Raw genomic sequence first — 24,529 nt, forward strand, 5'->3', positions numbered from 1 at the left:
GAGGTATATCCAAGATTTTCATGTTGGCATAAAAACTCTTTATAGAATTTAGAAGACTATTCTGAATAAGACTTCGTTTCTTGTAATTATTATTATTATTATTATTATTATTATTATTATTATTATTTGTAGAATCAGTAGTTTTTTTTTTGACTCTACCTTTGGCTGAAGGAGAAGGAAGGTTTGAGTTTGAATTCGATGAAGAAATTGATGAGGTTATTGATGGAGAAGGTGATAACGGAGGAGGAGGTGGTAATAAGTTGCTGTTGGATTGTAGTGGTGTTGGTGGTAAGGTAAGTGAAAGAAACATTTCATTTTCCAGTAATTGTGGTGGTTGTTGTTGTTGTTGTAGTATGCTATCAATTAAAATAATTTGACGTGCAATGTAAGCTAGGTCTGGTGCTAGTAAAGAAGAATTTATGTGATTATTAGCTACAGACCACTTCTTAGTAGTATTATCCCAAACATTAATCTGGCGCGAATTCTTATCACATATAATAGGTTTATATATAGCTAAAAAATTGTTATATTCCGTTATACCAAAATTCTGTAGGAAAGAAAAAGCTATTATAATCCGAGGAATTTTAGTAGGACGTGAATTACTATTAGCTGATGGTACTACCCGATAAGTGTCACTGTCAAACTCTTCCACATTTATATTCATGACAAAATCCAATCTTTGAGAATCAATTTTTTCTACTAGATCAAAAGCTTCTTTCATTGATACCACATCACTAACAATTAGAAGATTTAGAAGACACAAAATTATCCAATCTTCTAATTCTTCTTTTACTTGCTGGTGTTCCTGATATCGGTTAAGAAGATAGATGATTTCATAAAGTGGTCCAGTATCTAAGTGATTAAAATTTAAATCTCTAATTATTTTGGCTATAAAATAATTGTAGTCAGGAAATGTCATTCCCAGGGACTTTTGACGGATCTTTTTAACATATAACAATGCTAAAAGATACAAGACAGTGTGAAGATGTTGTTTACTCTGCAAACATAAACGGGTTATATGTTCAATGGTAAATGGCTGAATTCGTTTCAAGAAAGAATTGGTATCTCGACTGATATTGCTACTGGCAACTGTTCCGCGAATAGATGTTTGCCTTAAAGGTTGAACTGTAAACACTTTTTCAATACGATTTGCTGTCATTTGTATTTTATCGTAGTCAAAGTTTGCCTCAGCGTCATTGTCATTTGTAAGAAGAATCAGGTAATGCGGAATTTCGTTAATATGTATAAAACTATTTGGATATTTTTCAAGTATAATTAAGAGTTGGTTATTCTCTTCTTCTTGTTCCTCTTGAAAATGAAGAGATTTATATATAGAAAGTTTATATTCCTTACTAAGTGTAACAAAAAATAAACCCACTATAATTTTATTGATAATATTGTTAACATTGGAAAACATGAAAAAATCTTCTTCTGTTATATCTGGTATTTTTTCTTCATCTCTCTCCCTAGAATTATCATAATTTTCATATATAGTAACATAATTTTCGGCGTCATCAATATTTTCTTTGTTTTGCATAAATGTTTGAACATTTTTCTGAAAAACATCCAGAGCATATGTATCATCATCCAATCCGATAATAGTTGGGAATCCTCTAATGGATGAAGGTTCATGATATTTACAGATATTAAATAAGTCAAAAACTTCACCCATACTTGATAAAATATATGAGGGTGGTGAGTTTGACATATCGTAAATATTATTTTTGTGGAAAACCGCATATGGTAAATAGGTGCAGTCCATTTCGTTTAAAGGTGTTTGCAGTTGAATTTTTTGAGAGCCAAAAATACTATAATTGGTAGTAATATCTACGAGGGTAGGTAAGAGTTCTTTACATGAATTGGACATTAGGGCAAAATCATAATAGGAAAGAGTTAGGTGGGGTATTTCAAGATGAAATCCTTGAGTAAACGTTTGTGATTTACCTAAAATATAAATTGGTAGCCAGTCTAGACCTAAATAATAAACAATATGAGAAACAAGTTCATATATGACATAATTTGTATTATAATAGATCTGTCCATTAACAATGGATGTTGTTAATTGTAAGGATGACCCTGATTGTTTAAGTGTTAGATATTCTAGGTACTCAGCTGTCGATAAACGAAATGATTCAAGAGTACACATTTTTTTTAAATCAACATCCAAGATAAAATGTATATAATCTAAACTAGGTAGACGTATGACATGGGAACCACTTATAGTGTTTGTCTCCCAAAATCTACGATATAAATGATGAACTGTTCCATTTGTTAATAAAATCAAATCAATTTCTCTTTTCCCACACATATCTGTTAGTGATCCAAAACCATATAAACTCGTCTTATTTTTTCTTGATGAAGTACAACTTATAGTTTGAAGATCACGAGTTATTTTATTAAAAGTCCCAGTATTGGGATTGATATGTGAGTCTTGATAAGTTCGTTTTAACGGATCATAATTTTGAATAAGTGGATAGTATAATATCGATCATTCATTTTAAAGAGCAACATAGTGAAATTGTAGTATACTTATAGATGGGAAAATCTTTTTTTTTTTTTTTTATTTAAAATAATATACATCTGTCTTTAGCTAATAGGGAAGCTTTTGTGAGACGTTGGTCGAAAGGAATTTTGGTATTGACATTGCTCACCGATATAGTGTCCATTATCCATACAAGCACATATGGTGGTTATTAAATTAGTTTCCCCAACATAATTAATAGGAAATCCTCCATTTAAACATTTATGATCAGTGTCATAATTACAAACACTATTAATGCAAGTAACTCCTAAAGAAGAAGAGCAAAATGTTTGACAGTCTTCATTTTTCTGGCATGCTATATTGTTAATAGTACAATCCATCTTTCTTGTAATCTTTTCATATGGAGGGTGTGACATTAATATTAAATTAGAGTCTATCTTTGGATTATTACTCATATTTTTCTTATAAATGTAATTTAATATTATTGAATAAATAATTAAACATATAAATATAATATAAAGTTTCATTATTTTTTTCTGACCACAGATAACAGATAAAAATACATTTGCCAATTGAACAAGACACTTTCAATTACTAATTTGAGTATGTTAAGAGGTGGGCGTTGTTTTTTTGTATTTAGTTTTCGATCATGGATAATAGCCCATTCTAAATTCCCAATGATAGATGTTGGAAATGGCATTAATGTTGACAATATATAATTGACTAAAAGACGTGTCAAACGACCATTTCCATCTGAAAAAGGATGGAGAGTAAGCATTTCTAGGATAAACCATGAAATTAATTTAAAAATCCATTCAAATTCTTCCTCTGGCCCTAAAAATGTGAATATTTTTTGGGTCAATGTAGAATTGTAATTGTCCAAAATAGCCAAAATACGATTTTCTCCATCCTGAATTGAATGGATATGTGGATATACATACAAACCCTTGACACTTGTGTTATTACTAATCTTTGTACAGCGTATATTGGTACTTACATAACCACATTTTTCTGGTGATAACAATCCTCTCATTAATATTTTGTGTAAATTTAAAACACAAGTTTCAAGATCAATTAAACCTAATAAAGTGTACATATCCTTATCTCCTACTATCTCTTCCTTAATCTTTTTATGACCTCTAATGAAATTTAAATATTCTATTGCTCTTAGTAAGTTTCTAACCTCTCTAACTTTCCAATTAGTGATTAGAGTTTTCTTCTGGTTGTGTGGCCAAATCCCAATATTTTCATGTTTCATTAAATTAGTTAAAAAACCATATTCCATGGTTTTTACAACTAACCCTTGAACTTTTTTATTATTATCTAGACCTAAATATATTTGTTTAAATTTATTAATTTCAGATACTTTATTTTTTAAGTTTAGGCTTAATTCATATGAAAAAAACATCGTTTATATATTTAAAAAAAAAAGTTAAACAAGCATAATATACTATTATTTTATCTTTATGTTAAACGAATAAAATAAAAAGTGACACTTTTTTCTTTGTTTTAGGGTTCGGATTTACTCTGTGAGCACACTGCACAACCTAAAAACTACAAGATGTCTCAATGCCAGTTGTATACACATGCATGATTCTCCAGCCTGTGGGATTCTTCTGCTTTATTGTTTTCAATGGCTCCAATTAAGAACAACGTGAATCGTCGAGATCCACTCCCCAGTGTGCCACCAACCACCTTTACATCAGAAGAACAACTCTATGATGGTCTCCCTAAATATTTTATATTAAAGGGGACTCATCTGTACTCTAGTATAAGAACACTGACTTATGTTCAAGAATACCATAAGAGAATAAAAAAAATTATCTCCCTATCCTATCCAGAATTGGAAGATAAACAAAAATATAAAATATGGATAATTAATGATCAGTTGGAAAAATTATCCACATTTTCTTACGTGGATAATAACAATGGTTGGTACATTTGCATAAAATGTAATGGCATATTTATATCATTCCAGAAAATAATAGATCATGAGTGTAAGAGAGCACCATTTATAGTATATACAACTACATTAGATAAAATTAATGAAATATTATATATAATAAAGGCAATGAAAAAAAAGGATAAGCATGATGATGATGATGATGATGATGATATCGATGATGATGATAAATCTTTTGAAGAGTCAGCCTTTTTATTTAAAACCAAGTATGAAAATTTAAAGACTCAAATATCAAGAAATAAACAAACTTTCATACATGAAGGGTTTAGATTGAAGAATGAAATCATTCCAATTATGGAATGTAACTGCTGTGAAGTAAAATTCCCACTTCAAAAGTATAGAAATAATATACTGAAGATAATCGACTTACATAAGAATGAAGTGAAACCCAAATGTTCTGCAAAGAATATGAATTTGACAGAATCTTTTAAAATAATACTGGAAAGTTTACATTACATAATTAAGAACCAATTTCAGTATAAGAATTGTGATATAGATAAGAATAGATTATCTAGAATTATCCTACAAAAAATAATTTCATCTGGTTTTATACATCAAGATAAACGGGAAGTTTTAGAAGACTACTTTTTAGGTATACAAATCAGGAATTTATTCAAAAACGAAGGAAATGGAAATATTCTTCCCTCAGTCACTAAAACTACAACTAACATTACTGAATCAGCAACTACATCATTATTATTACATGATGATAAGGATAATGAAGATGATAGAAAAAGAAGAAACAGCAGAAGTAGAAGTGGCAACAGAAAAGACATCAGCATCATAAGAGGCAGCAGCAGCAGCAGAAGAATCAGCATCAGAAGAGACAGCAGCAGCATAAGAATAGGCAGCAGCAGCATAAGAAGCAGCAGCAGCAGCAGCAGTAGAGGCAGCAGTAGAGGCAGCAGTAACAGTAACAGTAGTAGTGATGGTGGTGGCAGTGGTAGTAGTAGTAGTAGTAGTGGTGGTGGTGGTGGCAGTGGTAGTAGTAGTAGTAGTAGTAGTAATAGTAATAATAATGATGATGATGATGGTGATAGTGATAACAGTAAAGAAGATAATAATGAGCATGATACAGGCAATAAGGAAGAATTAGGGTCATTGACAAACAAAGATTTAGATAAATCTGCTACTTCTACTACTACTACTACTACTACTACCACTACTACTACTACCACCACCACTAGTGCCACCACCACTACTAGTGCCACCACCACCACCACCACCACCACTACCCTGACCACCATCGTTGCCACTGCTGTTGCGGTTGCTGCTCCTGCTGCTTTGGAATCTGATGATGAAGAATCAGTTTTGGAAAATAAGGTGAAGAAAAATATAACAACATTTAAAAGAATTGCAAACAAAACTCAGGAAAATGGAGTTCATCATGTTCAACAACAACAACAGCAACAACAACAACAACAGCAACAACAACAGCAACAACAACAACAACAGCAACAACAACAACAACAACAGCAACAACAACAGCAACAACAACAACAGCAACAACAACAACAGCAACAACAACAACAGCAACAACATAGAGAAGAAGATTTTTTGGATCAAATTCCTGATTTCATTGATGCCCTCTTTCCCTCAGAAACTAACACCACAAGAGGAGGAGAAAAAAATAACAACATTTATTTGCCATCTACTTCAAGCTCAAATTATCAACTAATATCAGAAACCACCAATTTACCAGCAGCCAATTTGAAGTGTAATTATCATCAACCTAACATACAAATTGAAGAAGAAAAAGAAACAGATCTGAATTATATAATTGATAAATATTGTAGTAAAGCAGGTGAATCAATTAATAATGATTATCAACAACTAATGGTGTCGTTTCCTGAAAATACAATATTAAGTTCAGGTTTGAATGAAGATGCATATGTTAATCAACAACAACAACAACAACAAGATCAACAGTTTTCAAATACCTATTACAATGCACCTCCAAATTTATATCATGAACATTCATTGACATTCCTTAATCCAACAGTGTCACCATCTACCTCAGGAGCAGGAAATACATTACCCACTTTGGGTTTATCTCTAAATACAATTTCAAGTTCAGATTGGAATGAAGATGTATATGTTAATCAACCACAACAACAACCACAACAACAACAATTATTAGTATCTAAAGATCAACAGCTTTCAAATACAAATACAAGCTACAATGTACCTCAGATACATGCTGATGGAAATTTAAAGCATGTACATTCATTGCCACCAACAGTGTCACCATCTATCTCAGGAGCAGGATCCACATCTGGAAATTCATCATCCACTTTGGGTTTATTATCTCTTTCAAACCAAGATGAGAAAATAACAAGGGAAGTGAGTTTATTATCTCTTTCAAACCAAGATGAGAAAATAACAAGGAAGCGGAAAAAGGAAGAAAGGAAAAAGAAAAAGAGGGAAGAAAAGAAAAAAAAGAAGGAAGAAAAGAAGAAGAAGAAGGAAGAGAAAAAGAAAAAGGAGGAAGAACTTTCTGCAAAGCGAATAAAATATTTGGTTATACAAACTATAAAACAATCATTCCCAATATTATCTGAAGAACCTCAAACCCCATTGACTTTGCCCTCATCATCATCATCATCATCATCATCATCATTATCATCATCATCATCATCATCATCATCATCATCATCATCATCATCCCAAAAAAGAAAAAAAAAGAAAAATAGTTGTTAACATTTAGTTGGTTTTGATTGTTAAGGTTTTAAAATTTTCTTCATTGTCAGTAATAAATAAAAGAAAAATTTGAATTAGTTAAACCATGTACTGTATATATTTTTTAGTACAAATTAACAAATTTATAGATCTACTAAAGAATTGGAATCTGCTATGAAATATTTTTACCATATGCAGCAAAAATAGAGCTGTATAGTCCTTCGAATGTAGAAGCTGGGTGTAGTGGAGTTTCGAGAATATAATAAGTTTTTTTGTTACAAAAGAATAAAATGAAACCTTTTTTCGAGGAACATTTTACTTTCATCCTAGACTGAGAGAGTGTGCTAGCCAAAGCTCCTCCGTTTTAAAGCTATTTATTATACATTATGGATGTTTTAATAATTGAACTAGTTGAAGCTCTGAGGACAGAATTAAATTACCTACGGGACGAAGTACAGCAGTTGAAAGAGCATCAGGCGAAAAGAAATGAGGAGACCAGCTTTAAAAAAAACACTTGGAAAGTTGTTAAGGATAGAGGTCTTAAGAAAACTTTGGTAATAAATTATCTATCAGCTCACCCACAAGATGAAATTCATTCAGATTACAGTGCTTAAAGTAACAGTTACCTAATTTTTAATTAAAGCTCTTCTAACCTTTGATATATATTGATGAAAATATCCTTGAAAAAACAACTATTCTAATAAAATTTTAATCATCACAAACACTTTATGACCTCTTGTTCTTTTAAGCTTTGTATAACAGCAATTATAAAAACTTAGCCCAGACTTGTCACTGGCTGTGCTTGTTCTGCCTGACTTGTCATTGGGTGTGCTTGTTCTGCCTGACTGACTTGTCACTGGCTGCGCTTGTTCTGCCTGACTTACTTGTCACTGGCTGTACTTGTTCTGCCTGACTGACTTGTCACTGGCTGTGCTTGTTCTTCCTGACTTACTTGTCACTGGCTGTACTTGTTCTGCCTGACTGTGACTTGTCACTGGCTTTATTTACTTAAATCATTATTACCATTGAGATGTTGAGGGTAATTATAACTGTATATAATTAAAGTCAGAATCATCCTTTATTAACTTATTTACCTTAAATTAAACCTCACATTAGTACAAGCCAGGAATTTTTTGGGGGTGCCTAATTTAAAAAATCAAAACTATTAATAATGTCATCAATTCTCATTATATATTTCTACACAATAATAACTCCAATAATCATATGTCTATTCTCATATAAAAATGAACAGTAGACCTAATAAAAATGGGCACACTAGATGTTTGTACATGAATGTATTTTTCATTTAAAACACTTTTAATAACCATAGGAAAGTTGGAACCAAACATTATCACTAGTCGTCCTTTGAAATTTTTAAGTATACTAACGATAGTCATATAAAAATTCCCAATTGGTTCATTGATTATAAGTATATTGGCATTTGAATATTCTTTATTAATACAAGTTTCTTTAATTATATGCCTAATATACCCGTTTGGTAACCATTTAACTGCAGTTATATACTCTAATCTTTCTGTGTTTTCTGTTGGAATAATGCTCACACCTCGATTCAGCAAAAAACTCTCAACCCATCCACCACGAGCATAAATAGACACCACAGTGTCCTTTGGGTTTATAAAACTCATTATTTCATCAAGTTCCTTCTTGGTAAGTATATGCTTTCCAAAAATAAAAATGTGCTCTTGCCAATAACAATCGTTAGCATAATTACAAATATTTTGAAGATGTTCTAATCTTATTTTTGATGCACAATTTAAGACAGTAGATTTCGGCTGGAAATAAGCAATCTCACCTTGCCAAGATAATCGTTCATCTTCAGAAAAGAAAGATGAACGTGGATAACCATCTATTGGTAGTTCAGGGTGGAATTGAGGTGAAAATTTATTATTTATATGATGTCCCCAGAATGGAACATGTGCAACTGAAAGATCTTGCAACTGAATGTGATCTAAATCAACTTCAATATTTACTAACTTAGGTAGAGAGGATTTCTTTTTCTTTGGGTGTATCATTAACATTATTAAATGTAAAAATGCACCATGAAATAAATCTGTTTGGTTGCCTTCAGGAAATTCTTTGATTATTATGATATATGTACTGTAAAATAGAATAATTAAATAAAATAAAGTTAATATAACCTGATAACAGTTCATATAAAAAAAAAGGAGTAACATTAATCCCATACTTAAAACCATATAATAACCATGTACTCCATAGATTAATTTCCACATAAAATAAGTAATCATTAAACATGCTACTAGAAATAAGACATTTGTGTCATCTATAGTACATATACCAATTCCTAAGCAGAAATATATAACCATATATTGAACTTGCTTCCTGCAAACTTCTCTGTTTCTTTCACATATTAGGCAAAAAAGAAGTGCAACAAAATTCACTTCTCTAAGCCCTGAATAATACCAAAAAAGACCACAAAGAACTGTCCACAGGTTAAATATGTGTGTACTATAAACATCATCTAAATACAGTTGAATTTCATATGAAAGTGGTTGCCAAATGAAATCTTCTAACAGCAACATCATGATGATAATGATGATGATGATGGAAGCCAATCAATAAGTCTATTCTTACTTAAACATCCTGTAGACAAAAGAAAAAAATATGATTTAGATTATTTCCACACCATACAACACATACATACATAAATCAGCGATGTTTCTTATATTTATAGACTTCCCCATCTTTATATATATGAAGATCAATAGTTCGAAGAATATCCCCTAAACATTCTAAATTATTTTCAGATTTTGTTTTAGGAAGGCAGTTTAATCTTTTAAGATTTTGTTTGGGGAGAGAACAGAGAAGAATAGTCTCTAACCAATTTACACATTTAAATTTTTTCATAAGTAAATTATACAAATTATATATAACAATTCTTGTTACTTCATTGACATATTTTACAGTAGGTGATCGATTATATACATTACTTAAATTATCTTTTAGGTCATATATATCGGTATGGGACAGAAGAATGGGTTTAATACATCTTTCATTCAATATAGGTTTTCTAATTAGAGAATAAGGTATTTTTCCTTGTATAATCCAAATAGATTCCATAAGAGCCCATCCTTGATATCGTAACGTATTTTCTAAGAGAATAATGTATAATTTGATAATATGAATTCTTTTTAGGAGTTTGTATAAATAATAACTGAATTGTCTTCGAATAAAATCAAGAATAAATTCACATCGGTAATGATCCCATTTTCCATTTATTATTAAAAACCCAATATTTTGACATATATCTATATATGTGTCAAACATAACTGATATAATATTATTAAATTCACTATCTAACATATCAAACATTGGCAAATAAATATGCTTTATATTATAATTATAAAGATTAATTGAATAATTTAATATATCAATAAAATATTTACCAACTAAAATTTTAACTTGTGAATCAGTAATAACATCTCCCATTATTTTTTTATTTAATAAAAAATCAAATGGTATGGTAAATAAATTTGTTTTTGGTATACGACTACACTCAGGAACAGTACTTACTGTGATTACAGGAACAGATGAACTGGTCTATAAACCCTCATAATTTGCCTGTTTATATACCTTCCATCCCAGGTATACAATAATTACTATCTCTATTATAATCTCATTTGTGTTATTATTATCTTTCCATAAAATATAGTGAGACTAAGACGTGGAGGTAGGGGAAGGGGGATGGGGGTGCATCCAAGAATCTCTCTATCAAGTCGATAATATGGCCAGATTCTCTACGTCCTTATTTTTGCAAGCGTCCATGAACACATCATCTTCTTCATCAGTGAAGTGTCGCTACTGCCATCCTTGACCCCGACTCAAAACTTAATTTAACCCTGGTGTTCTATGATAATGTATAAATACTATAAACCTCATTGAGATGGTAACTAAAATACAAAGTTAGTTGGTATAGTTTGACAACCTGTTGTAACATATCTATATTTATAATATAATAATTAATATATGGTCAGTTTAAATGTACATTTTTTTATATAAAATAGGATGAAATAAAATATTAATATACAGTTATTCCTCATCATTGATATTTGCACATTGAGCACATATTAAATCAAAACTATTAAAACGTGTAAATCTTACCGCTACCATATCACACCAATTGATTTTTTGTTTTAGAGCAAAATATTCATCCTTTAGAGATTTAGAACAATGAAGACAGTAGTGGCGTTCACTTATATTAATTTCATTAAATGTCGCCAATTGTTGTCCAAGAATTGTATTAATATCTTTTTCAAATGAATTATTCAATTCAATTTCCAATACATCAAATTTTAAATTGTTAGTGATTGTTGCAATCATATGATGTTCACAAATTACATCTTTTCCTTTAAATAATCGAACTAATGAAAATGTTGGCATAGTTTGAAATGTTATTAACATATCTGTATAAATGATATAATAATTATAACTTGGATGATATTCACCATTAAAGGTGCATTTTGTTTTTAACCAAAATATAAAATCTGGTGTTCTATGATAAGATAATGCATAGGCACTATAAATCTCACTGTAAGTTAACGGAGGTGGTAACCAACAATTGCATTCACCATCATATTCATGTCGGTCATATAAATTATATATAGAGAGAACATCATCTAGAAATCTTTGAAAACTCCCATCTATTGTAATAACACAAAATTTTTCCATATAAGAATTACAATAATGGTCATAACAGTACATATATATACTTGAAATAGATGAACAAATAACTAAAACATTGTCTTCACAACTCCTTTCTTGCACCTGACACATTTCAGTACTTACAGGAATTATAAAGTTACGTAGTCCCAAAATACAATACATAATCCAACATAAATCCTGATTCCTCTTACTTACCATTAGTAGATATACATTAATATTTAAATTATAACAGGGTTTATTTTGTTCAGATAAAATGTTTCTAAATTTGATTACTGAAATTTCTTTCAATTTTTTTCTCCAGTCTTCCTCCCTATTAATATCAGAAGAATCTGGCATAAGCACCAATACATCAAAAGAAAAAGAAAAAGAATTAAACATAGAAAATGAACAAATAGCATTTTGCGGTAACTGTTGTACAAGTGGTGATTGTGGCTGCGATTCGATAATTAAAAATTGCAAAGATGAATGCCGCTTTACTATCTTCAAAACTATACTGACTATATCCACTCCAGGAACATAATCGACACGTGTAATTTCACCTTTACTTGGAACATGATTGATTAGAAGGGCCTGTTCACAATAATATGTTTGTTCTGACGATTGAAGAATTATATTTTCTGTCAGATAGAGTGCAGAATGTACCTTATAATGATTAATATTAGATTGCTGTAAGTTTTGAAAAGAAAAAAGAAAAATAACTGTATATCCATAAAAAATATCCAGAACAGTTGATGTGGGATACATTCGAAGACAAATATTTAACAATTGTAAAATTTCATCTGTATCCCGAGAGAACATTGTCATAGCTGTCACTAAAGACCACACTTTGTTTTTGTTTATCATACCTTTTAAAGGATGATTAACACTCGTCATTGTTTTTAATGTTGATGTAAACATAGGATGATCATTCAATAACTCAAATAGTTCAGAGTCTTTTTTTTCTTGACCCATTTTCGACCAGTTATTCATTTTAGTCTCGATCATCTTTAGAAGGCCTCTCATACAGTATCTTCCATCGGTTATGTTGTATTTGATGTAACATAATTGTTCCACAATATAGGATGCATTGTAAAGAGACAAATTACCATCTTCATTGCTATGTAGAAGTGGACTAGGGAAAAGAGTATATGAATCCCATATTAATCGATGATAAAGAGTGCGGAATGGCATGTATGACGAGTCAAGAATAACATGGCTCCAAATTTTACAAACTCTGGAACAAATAATTAAAAGATGACGATATGGAACAAGTGCAAATATGTTTTCTAATAACACCTGTGGTAGGGACGACATTTTGGGGATTAGAGTTTGCATCAACACCTGTTGTATTACAGTGTTCAGTAAGCAAAACAGTAAGTAATTTAAGTATGGTAGTAGTAGTAGTTTTTTTTTTTTTTTTAATCAGGGACTCAAATTTCTTTTTTTTCAACTATCCATCAGGGTGTTTGTGACTGCTGTCACATCTGCACACGTTCAATGTTGAATATACTATCCAATATCATTGGATACTAACCAGAAAACTAATCAATATCGACATAGTATAGAGTATATAGTATAGTGCTGGATACTGGAAAACAATCCAACATTGAATGACTCATTCAACATTGAATTACTCATTCAATATTGAATGGTATTCCAATATTTAATATAATATCCAATATCACTTAATACTGGAAAACTACTCAACAGGATAAAAACAATAACATATTTGACTTTGGTTGCATAATTACTTTATTTTTTAAAAATATCTGAATTAAAAATCATATAATTAAAAAAAGAGAAAATTAAGAATGAATAATCTACTGTCAACAATTATTATGTTAATAATATTAATTATTTTCCTAACAGTTATAGTAGTCATTAATTCACGGAAAAAATCTAAAAATACTAAAAAATTATATAAAAAGGAAAACAATTACAATTCCATCAGCCATGACACAACACCAAAGTCCATTGAGCTAATAAAATATGTAGGAGGAGGAGTGGGAGGGGAATTACACAACGTAGGAGTAGTGGGAGGGGAATTATATAACGCAGGAGAAGGAGTAGAGTTACATGATGCAGGGGAAGGAGGAGCAGAAGAATTACAAGACGATGGAGAAGGAGGAGGAGGAGGAGGAGGAAGAGGAAGAGAATTACAAGACACTGGAGAAGGAGGAGTAGGAGGAGAATTACATGATGCCGGAGAAGGAGGAGGAGGAGGAGGAGGAAGAGGAAGAGAATTACAAGACACTGGAGAAGGAGGAGTAGGAGGAGAATTACATGATGCCGGAGAAGGAAGGAGGAGGAGGAGGAGGAGGAGGAGGAGAATTACATGATGCCGGAGAAGGAAGAGGAGGAGGAGGAGGAGGAGGAGAATTACATGATGCCGGAGAAGGAAGAGGAGGAGGAGGAGGAGGAGGAGAATTACATGATGCCGGAGAAGGAAGAGGAGGAGGAGGAGGAGGAGGAGGAGGAGGAAGAGGAGGAGGAGGAGGAGGAGTAGGTGAATTACAAGATGTCGGAGAAGGAGGAGGAGGAGAAGAAGGCGGAGTAGAATTACAAACAAGTGAAAATGAGTCCTCTGGCGTTCCTCACGTCATCAGTCAAATGGAATCCGTCGAACAACCTCATGAATTACTTCAAGAATTATTACAATCCTCCACAGATTCGTCTAAACTTCGAAAATCCCAAATGAAATTCAAACTTATAGAATCATTATTCTCGCCATTTATCGAAGACATAAAAACTTATAAAGGTCTCTTTATTGTTCCCAAACCACCAATTTCGTATAATCCTAAAACTATTACTGAAACTGATAAGACACTAATTCAACCCTTTAATAAATTCCTTAGTTATTATGATGAAATCCACAACTTTACCAATGGTTATTCTGCATATTACATAAATAAACTATATACAAATTCTAATATTGATAGGGGATATTATACAAAAAATCCAATTATATTAATATTTCCATGGAATTTCCATAATTTCACACCTGATATTTATACAGATCGACGTGAAATAAAAGACGTCAAATTAAAGAACAATTTAGAGGCATCACGTAAAAAATGTCGAAAGGAAGGAAAACGATTTTACATGAACAAATTGTTGATATCATGTACCCATGCTGCAAGTCAAGATATATTTAATTGTGGATTTTATTCGGACAGTTTCCCAATGAAAGAAAATTCACTACCCCCATTCGTGGTTATGAAACTTGAACTCGAAGATGGTCATAATGAGGTGGAATGTAAAATGTTAGCTAAGAATATTAATTCCTCAGACACATTTGCTAGCATTAAATTTAACATTTATGTGGAAGTCGAGAAAGAAGAACAAACAAAAGAATCACATGGAGGAGGAGAATTACAAAATGCAGGAGAAGGAGTAGGAAAGGTAAAAACTTCACAAACAGTAGAAGGAGGAGGAGGAGGAGGAGGAGGAGGAGGAGGAGACCCACAAACAGTTGGAGGAGGAGAAGGAGGAGGAGGAGGAGGAGACCCACAAACAGTTGGAGGAGGAGAAGGAGGAGGAGGAGGAGGAGGAGGAGACCCACAAACAGTTGGAGGAGGAGGAGGAGGAGGAGGAGGAGGAGGAGACCCACAAACAGTTGGAGGAGGAGAAGGAGGAGGAGGAGGAGGAGGAGGAGAAGGAGGAGGAGGAGGAGGAGACCCACAAACAGTTGGAGGAGGAGGAGGAGGAGGAGGAGGAGACCCACAAACAGTTGGAGGAGGAGAAGGAGGAGGAGGAGGAGGAGGAGGAGGAGACCCACAAACAGTTGAAGGAGAAGGAGGAGGAGGAGGAGGAGGAGAAGGAGGAGGAGGAGGAGGAGACCCACAAACAGTTGGAGGAGGAGAAGGAGGAGGAGGAGGAGGAGGAGGAGACCCACAAACAGTTGGAGGAGGAGAAGGAGGAGGAGGAGACCCACAAACAGTTGGAGGAGAAGGAGACCCACAAACAGTTGGAGGAGAAGGAGGAGGAGGAGACCCACAAACAGTTGGAGGAGAAGGAGGAGGAGGAGGAGGAGGAGGAGACCCACAAACAGTTGGAGGAGGAGAAGGAGGAGGAGGAGAACCACAAACAGTTGGAGGAGGAGGAGGAGGACATAGAACCCCCCACCGAAAAAAAGATAAAAAAAACTGGATTCAGTTTAGTGGAAGAAAACGTATTTATCTTGACCCAGACGCTGGTCTTATAGAGTCATTTTAATTTTATTTACTCTGATATATAAAAGGCCCGGAGATTTGATATACTCGGGTATATAAAACGTCAAAAAAGTATATAAAACTATCAATTGAATATAAAATTAAAGGTTCCCACCAGGCTTCTGTGCTGGCTAGGGTTCAAGTCTCCTGGTGGGAAAGTGTTCTCAATAACTTCACTCTCGTGTTTAGGAGAGTTGTGAATCAAGCATAGACATAGTGTTCTCCCATATTAACAGGGACTTGATGAAAAACGTAAAAATGATAGTCATCCTTAAGAATTATTTGACTCTAAAATTCAGGGATGGTCAACTTCTTGGGCTGCTCCCAAGAGAACTGTTGCCGTCCAAAATGTCCATAACACGACGTATCACTGTAAATTGGTCTCTTTAAGCCCAGCTCCTTGACAATATGTCCTAGTCGTAGATCAAAGTTGTGGTTAACAATCTTCAGAAGCTGTTTTGATGTGTACTGTGAGGTGCCATAGTGGAAGATGCTGATGCTTATGGGGTGCACAACACTAATGGCGTAAGATACCTGAACCAAACAGCGTCTACATAATTTGTTTTTCACCAGTGACTTGGCAACCCATCGGGCGGCATAGGCCGCTGAGCGGTCAATCTTTGTGTAATCTTTGCCAGAGAATGCTCCCCCGCCGTGAGCGCCCCACCCACCGTAAGTGTCAACGATGATTTTCCTACCAGTTAGCCCAACGTTACCTTGAGGTCCACCCATGATGAATTCTCCGCAAGGGTTGATGTGGTATTTCGTTTGAGTATCTATATATTTTTCAGGAATAATGACCTTGATGACCTTCTCTATAACCTCGTCACGCAAAGCTTCGACAGTAATTTGTTCCGAGTGCTGTACAGAAGCGACAACAGTGTTCACTCTTTTGGGAATAACAGCTCCTTGATCGAAGGCATACTGGCATGTGACTTGAGTCTTACAGTCAGGTCGCGCCCACCAGAACGTCCCATCTCTTCGCAGCTCTGCAATCTTCTGATTGAGACGGTGTGCCAGCATAATAGTTAAGGGCATGCACTCAGTCGGTCTCATCAGTGGCATAACCAAACATCAGTCCCTGGTCCCCTGAACCAGTGTTGTCATCACTGCGCCCGATGTGTACACCATTAGCAATCTCCGCACACTTTTGCTCCAGGGCCAGAAGAATATTGCAGGTCTTGTAGTCAAAGCCCTTTCGTGAATCATCAAAACCAATTTTCTTAACAATATCACGCACAATTTGTTGATAATTAACTTGGGCCTTGGACGTAATCTCCCCACAGATCAGGATCATACCAGTTTTGGTACACGTTTCACAAGCAACTTTGGCGTCAGGGTCCTGGCTAAGATGGGCATCAAGCACTGCGTCGCTGATCTGATCGCAAATTTTGTCGGGGTGGCCTTCGCCTACGCTCTCACTGGTGAAGAGGAACGTCTCATGATCTCCATCCATGCTCTCAGCACACTATCCTGGGGAACGAAAATGTTACTTCTAAGTACTCTTGAATTTGGGACCAGGTTTCCTTGGCTAGATTTTAACTAAATAAAAATCCGTTATGTAAAGGAATATTATTAAAAACATTGACCTAATTGTGTGAAGAGAGAAAGAGAGAGAGAGAACGCAAACCTGGTCACATGGAGAGAGAGCAACTGAGCAACTGTAAAGCAAGTGTGCAGCTGCTCTGTCTTATAACAAAACTGTGAGTCAAAAAAGAATATGGATCATTTATTTTATTTTGAAATGATTATAAACCATTAAAAAAAACCATTATTACTCATTCTAATTGGAAGAGTGAATGTATAATTTGGTAACCTGTAATCCTTAACTCTTTATGAACATAATAATTCCATCTGGTGAAAGGGATAATAATAATATTGTGTTAATAATTATAGAAGTATTTATTAGTCATATATAAAAATGTAATAGAAGGAACAATAAGATTTGAAATTCAATTCATATATTTCCAACCAGTCTCCAAGGTAAACAGCCTCTGTCAAATGGTAGATAAGATACATTATAAATCATCTTTATTATATGTTGTTAACAAAAAGCTGCTGTACGTGTGGACATTTGTATCCAAGATGTTTTTTCTCTATTATTAATTCTCTCCCGCAACCACCACATTCTCTTTTTTGGGGGTTTCATAATGATTGAGATGACGATGATGTTCCCTAATAATACTTCTAATTTCTAGAAGAGTCTTGGGTATGAAGTATTCAATATGGTCTCCGTCAGCGCCTTCAGCTGCCAACACATCTGCGCGTTCATTTCCATAGATTCCAACATGGGAGGGAATCCACAGGAACTTGACAACTCTTCCCTGGTTGGTTAGTACCTTCACAACTCTCTTAATTTCAGCGACTATTGAAAGATTCTCGTCCCGATCTTTATTTAGGCTTTGCAGTGCTGCTCTCGAATCGGTGCAAATCACTGCACCAGTAGTATTCTGTTCAATAATATACCTTAACGCCATAGCAATGGCAGTTAACTCTGCTTGTGTTGAAGAGGTATAGTTCTCAATGCGCGCTTTTTCCTCATTTTTGGGAGGAAAAAATACATCATCCTTCTTAATTACCGTGTATGCTGCACCCGCCCGGCCATTAATAGGATTAGATGACCCATCAGTGAAGATTTGATCTAGTTCATCTCCAGCTTCATTATAAATTTCCTTAAGATACTTGTGGCTTATTTCTTTGTGTACCATGTTGGTTTTTTTCTTTACCATATCATTGATGATAATCCTGCACGAGTCATTCAGGGGATCCACCCAGGGAGGTAATCTTTCTACAGGCATGAGCTCACGAGCTTGTTGAAGTAGGTGAAGATCTTCAAGGTAGCCGACTGCTCTGTGATGCCATTTTTTGCTTCTCTTGTTTCCCCCTGAAAGTAGCACAGAGCTCAATTTTTTTTTAGCCATGTCATTATAATGGGGATCTCTGGCAATCCTAATTGCAAGCTTAGCATTCAGTTCCACAATTCTTTCTTTAATACTGGGAAGGGATAATAACTCTTTTTGTAGATTGGACATTTCAGCAGTTTTTTTCTTTGGAACTCCAAGAATGATTGAAATGGCTTCATCCTGTATGCTTTCTAGCCTATTCATATCACTTTGTGAATAAGTACATAAAACAGGTGCTGCGTTGTCAATGACGGAGCGTACATAGTTTGTGTACATCATTTTAAGTACAGCAATAGAGGCTCCATGGCCATCATTCCAAGTCATAGCTTTCAGTTTCAGTTCCCTGAGTCGACTTTTGCATGTTCCTATGATTTGATTGAGCTCCTCTTTCTTTCCCTTGTTTGAGCCGACGGTGACGCCAAGATACCGATAGTGGTCAACCCATTCAAGTGTTACACCATTAATTTGCAGTTCTTCATTTTCTCTCCGCTTGCGATGGGAGTATGCTTTTGTCTTGTTTGTGGAGAGAGTGAAACCGAGCTCAATACATTTCCTTCCAAGGAGTTCAATGGCCTGTTTTATTTTATCAAAGGTGGGAGCTTGTATTAGGACATCATCTGCATATCCCACTAGTTGTGTTCCTTCAGGAAAATCAATATTGGCAATTGCATTCATAAGTACATTGAATAGTGTAGGGCTTAAGACTCCTCCTTGGGGGGTCCCGAGTTCCATATTCATTGTTCTTGAGATTGCTCCATTGAAGTAGACCTTAGCTTTCCTCCCTGTGAGGTAGTCTTCAATCCATTTCATGAGTCTCCCCTTGACACCCATACATGCAAGCTCGTCCAGGATCGCAATTCCCTGGGCTTTGTCGAAGGCTCCTTTTATGTCAACAAATACAGAGTACCTAGCCGTGTCATTAACCAGGTAATTAATTATACAATTGGCTGTGCTCCGTCCTTTGACATATCCATTGACTCCTTCCCCAAACCTACCTATTTTGTGTAACAGTCGTTTTAGGATGATCTTTTCCAGCATCTTGCAAGTACATGACACGAGACTGATAGGTCTGTAATTGCCAGGGTCATTCGGTTTTGGTATGGGAACAATTTTGGCGTGTTTCCATTGTGTGGGCAGAACTCCATTTAGGAATGATTTGTTAAACAATAGGAGTAGTGGATTCCCAGGCACTTCACACAATGCATTAAGTATGTCGTAGGTAATGCCATCCTCACCAGGTGCTGTAATTTTACCTCTCTTAACAGCCGCCCTTACTTCCTGGGCTGTGATAGGTTCTCCATATTCGTCCTCACTAGACTGTGCTCTCGCTATTCTAGTTCTTCTGTCATTCTGTAGCAGGATCTGTTCCATGACGATTTCCGTTGAGAGGGAGGATGAGGATGCTGCCTTACTCCACATGTGAATTAATTCTTCAGCTTTACTCTGTGGATCTTTGCCTCGAGGCATTTTCTTCCGAGGGGGTCTTCGTCGAGGCGTACGGCGCTGAATTCTAAGACAACTTTCAATTTGGTGATTAAGGTCATCAACAAATGTATCAATATCTTCTGGGATTTGGTATTCCCTGAACCAGTCATTCATCCTGTCTATGAAGATTGGCTTCATATCTCGTCTGAGTGATAACCACCTTCTTTTATTTGACTCATTCTTTCTCAAATTGTTCATGTCGACAAAGGTAATCAGTGTGCCCGGTAGTCACAACATAAACTTTTGCCCAAGGTATATAATATGCTACTGACATCTGTGTCAAGTGAATTGAACAGGAGTACCTCCTCTTTTATATCCCTCTATAAATCAAAAAAAATATATTTTTTAATTTGTTTTCTTTTATTAATCCAATTATCCTTTAATTATCGAACATTATAATTTGTTAATTATATATTGTTTTGAATGGGAAAGATGCTTACATACATACATACATACATACATATCTCAAAGGCATAGATTAGTTTAGTAAAGTTACTACAAAAAATTCAATATAATAGTAGTAATTAGGTTACATTTGTATACTACAGGACTTTAGGACTTTCAGTTGTGTGGGCCTAGCTAGTTTGTTTCCCCTTAGCTGGCAGAATACCACCCCCCTGCAACAGCATTTATAGGATTCATGGGGCATAGATAAGACCAAGGAGTATGCTTACCTCTACAATTACAACAAAATGGAAATTTTTGTTTCTTTGTACACTCTTTAGAGTCATGTTTATTACCACAGTACTTACACCTGGGGTCGTACTGACATTTCAAAACCAAATGCCCCCAATAATAACACTTCAGGCATAATTTTGGCTTCTCTTGGTATTTTGAAACTTTTCTATAGCCTAGTCCTTGTACAAAAATTTTTTTAGGAGCCTCACCTTTTATTAAAGCTATAACCTGACTTTGTTTTTTATAATGAACAATGTTTCTCTTTACCCAAACAACACTGTCATTGTAAAGGAGATGATCGGGATCCAAGTAAGTTGGATATTTGAAAAGTATGACCTTTGTGAAAATACCTTCTTCTGGAACAACCATCACAATATTCTGAAAGCCATCTGTAGTTAAATGTTTAACTGCCTCTTCTGTTCCAACTGTGATATATGGCTGCTGAAGACCCTGACCCTCCTTGAACACTGGTTTAAAATCTGAATACTCCATAGCTAAACGTACAGTCCACACCATCTTTTCATTGAAGTTCAGTAGGCATGTTTTAGGAAATAACAACCGCCTCCTTAGGCAGACCGCCTCAGTCATTTCATTAACACATAAGTTACTCACTCTTATCACTGTAATCGTTGAGAATCACTAATTCACACTGTATATTTAGCTAGTTGTTTGATTACTACTACTACTACTAATTTCTGTTGATTCCAAAAAAAAAAAAAGTTTGCGGCACAGGGGCATTTGGTATACTCAATGTCCTAAACTTCCTCTAACAAATTAGGAATAAATATTCGTTCATAAATTAGTTGTGAAATTCGATCTCTCTTTTTCACAATAAAATATACTTTAGAAGAACTGAAGAGAACCACAGAAACATTTCACTATCAATGACACCATCCCTAACATCAATGTGATTAAAAACAAAAAAACAAAAAAAAGTAAGACCAGATCTTGGAGCTATTCTTCATAACAACCTTCTGGTACTTTTACTTGAATATCTATCTTGATTACACCTTTTCCTTGTGCTGGCACAGTAACATCGTAGGCAGCACTGAAGCAAAAGGTAGATTGTTAATTAAAATATATTACATATTTGGTAATTAAAATATAATTAAATCTAAATAAGTCATAAATTAAAAAAAAAAAAAAGGAAATTCCAACTATACCTGTACAAGTCATATCCAGCAGCTAGTGTAGATCCAAAATGAACATAATATATGCAAAGAAAATGTGGTGGTAACAGAAAAGAAGTTCAGGTAGGAGAGATATATATCTGTGTTTACTCTCACTCCTACAGAATTAATAATCTCATTAATATTTCTACTCCTTTTATATGCTCCTTGAGGTGCCAGTTACCACCAGAAACAAGTAAAAAATTTGTTTAAAGATTTGGTCAATGTTCCAATACACTTTTTAGTTTTCAAAAAACGTCTGAAAATGAATGTCTGGAGTTATCAAATCTAAAGCTGATATATCTTTGGTAAACTGTTCCAACAAATGTTCATCCAGGCTGGTTATGCTTTTAAATACAGTTCCACATTCAAAACAAGTAAAAAAGTTGTTTAAAGATTTGGGACTGATTTGCTGTTTGTTTCCACATATATCATATTTTTTTTCACTATTTGTTTTCAAAGGCTGAATCATGTGTATTGATTTCAAATGTAGGGTCAAGTTATATTCATCCCTAAATCTATTCCCACACAATTGACATTTTAACCGTTTTACTCTGTGTGTTCCCATATGTCTAGTCAAGTCGCATTTTTTAAGGAATTTTTTTCTACATACGTCACATGAAAACCATTTTTCTCTAATGTGTTGTTTGTTTGTTTTTTCACATTCACTGCACTTTGGAGTTTTACCAGTATGAATTGTAAAAAGGATAGTCTTCTTTGTGTGAGTTGTGAAATGGACTGTTAGTGTTCTCATTGTACTATATTTTTTTCCACATACATCACATAAAAAAAAGTTGTTTGTTGTATGGGTTTTTGTTTGATCTGTTGTATGGGTTTTTGTTTGATCAAGTGACATCTCTAAGAGAATTATCTCACTTCCACCTGAAAATAAAATAAAATAAATTAATTTATATAATTATTCTGATTTATAATATATACATTGACTCTTATTACATTATAGAAATATGATATACTTTATTTTTATTACTTAATAATTAACTTTGTTATAATTAACTTTGTTATAATAGACTTAAGTAAAAATTATACAACATACTGTGACGGAGTTCCCCCCCCTTATAATTCTCCCACGCCTGCAGTAAGAGTCATGTCTGCTTTTCCCAAGCGTTCTCTACGTTGCAGGCTACAATTTGATATATGGGAGAGAGTGAAGTGTCCTCGGAGAGCCGAGAAATTTGTGAAATAGTGATATTTTGGCCTGTGGTTTAGGCCCTTTAGGGAGCCAAGATGGCGCTGGCCTCTCTGATCTCCCGCCAAAACCGTGTGACGTCAGTGGCACCGGATTGGTCACCGGCAGCAGTGTGGCACCGGGAGCCAATGAAAACCTCCCGTAGCGAAAGTGACGTCACGAAGGAAGGGGGTCCGGCCAGCGCGCCGGGCTGGCGCCAGCAGTCATACACGACACGTCATAGAGGTCGGACGTGCGACGAGTGGTCCTGTTTGTCGGACAGCTGTTTCCCACTACCGTGGATTTACGCGTCATCGGAAGTTCGCCAGTACTCTGAGAAGTCTTCCCTAGTTCATGTGTTGAACCAGAAGAGGGAATTGACGGTTATTTGAGCAACAAGTGCTCCAGTCAGGTACTGTGCCAGTAGCAGTGAAGCCATGCAGTGACGTAGGTTGACGTCTGTGGCAATTCACCAGTTCGTGACAGCGTAGTGGCTGACAGAGCCACTGGGTAGCTGAGGAAGAGAGGACTATTTGGGGAAACCGAACGACTGTAGCTGAGACGTAGGCGACAGCCGTTGCTGGGAGAAGACGACGGCCAGGAGACCGACTCCAACCTTCAAGAAGTCTAGGAGGAGGACGGACCTGCAGTGAGGAGGCACGGAGACGACGCGCTAAACGGTGGGACGACGAGAGGCTCTGGTAGGACACGACGACGTGTAGTGTGGGGGCGTTCCCGACACGAGGACCAGGAGCTACATCTCGACTCTCATCGGAGGATAGGGTGAAGTAGGTGGTTCTAGTTCCCTCCCCATTCCCCTTTAGTTAGCTATATTATTTGGCTATATTATCTAGCCCGAAGATTTTATATGTTGTGAGCAAGTCTCACCTATGTCATGGTAAAGCACCAGTGTGCTAGACAGTACTATCAAGAGTACTTGTAATATTCATGTTGATTATTGGTGTGTACAGGCACCAGGAACCAGTGATAAATTTACTGTGTTGTGTATATCTTTCTATAGATTTTGATATGAACATATAGTGGTAAATTATATATAATATTATGCCAGTATTTGGAGGTTAGGCTATGTGCC

The 24,529-nt window shown here is 34.9% G+C and overlaps 1 pseudogene; it reads right to left on the minus strand.

The window, feature by feature from the left end:
* Nucleotides 1-16,321: 16,321 nt before the first annotated feature.
* LOC138360843 (S-adenosylmethionine synthase pseudogene) lies at nt 16,322-20,517 on the minus strand (annotated as a pseudogene).
* Nucleotides 20,518-24,529: the final 4,012 nt, after the last annotated feature.

Source organism: Procambarus clarkii, unplaced genomic scaffold (genome assembly GCF_040958095.1).
Source record: "Procambarus clarkii isolate CNS0578487 unplaced genomic scaffold, FALCON_Pclarkii_2.0 HiC_scaffold_124, whole genome shotgun sequence".
In the NCBI taxonomy this organism is placed as follows: Eukaryota; Metazoa; Arthropoda; class Malacostraca; order Decapoda; family Cambaridae; genus Procambarus; species Procambarus clarkii.